Consider the following 874-nt stretch of genomic DNA (forward strand, 5'->3'; position numbering starts at 1 on the left):
GGAGGCCCCGCTCCTCACCCGCCGCAGAGCAGAGCCGTCTGTGCCCGGCGGCCTCCCGTGGGCAGCCGCGCAGAGGCACAGATGCAGCCGCGTCACTGCCAAGCCTGCTCGCGGCCGCGCCATCTGTGTGCCCGCCCTGTGCCAGCCGCACGCCCCGAGCCCATCGCCTGCAGTCCCGAGAGCGCCGGTGCCCAGGGTGCCAGGGCAGGGGGGAGCAGCGGGTGCCCACAGCTCAGGGCCGGGGCGAATGCCTCTGTGGCCCCGTAGCCTGTGCCCCGTATCCGAAGCCCAGCTGCTCCCCCTTTGCCCGCGCGCCCGTCCAGAGTCGCTCTGTCCGGTTCCCAGCAGGAAGGAAGCGCGCGCAAGGAGGGCCTGGTCCCCGCCCTGGCTAGGCTTCCTCTGCAGGGCTCAGAGGCCAGCGATGCTGAGGCCTGTGCCAGCCCCCCCGGGTGCTACCATGCCACCCAGGCCCCCGAGTCCTTGAGGAGCCCAGGCATCCTCAACGGGGAGCTGGCCCGTGCGTGGGCTGGGGCTGGGCGAGGCCCTCGGGCGATGCCGGGGTTGCATCGGCCCCATGGGTGCCTGGCCTCCGCGCCTTCCCAGCGGCTGCTCACGGATTGGGGGGCCCTGCTCCATCCCAGCCCCAGGCCTGCACTCAGCACCACGCAGAGCCACCTGCCCCCTGGCATCAGGGCTGTGGGGTGGGAGCGAGGGCACCGGGTGGCGGGGGACCTGGGGCTGGGGCTGGCCGAGCCGTGGGGCAGCCCTGGGCTGGGGAGGGGGAGGCCGCGTCCTGCCTGGGCCTGCGCGGGGCCCTGCTGCTGCAGGAAAGAAACCTTGACCTGTTTTCCTGCGGCTCCGGCAGCTTAGCCGG

The sequence above is a fragment of the Alligator sinensis genome, unplaced genomic scaffold, assembly GCF_000455745.1.
Source record: "Alligator sinensis unplaced genomic scaffold, ASM45574v1 scaffold1642_1, whole genome shotgun sequence".
In the NCBI taxonomy this organism is placed as follows: domain Eukaryota; kingdom Metazoa; phylum Chordata; order Crocodylia; family Alligatoridae; genus Alligator; species Alligator sinensis.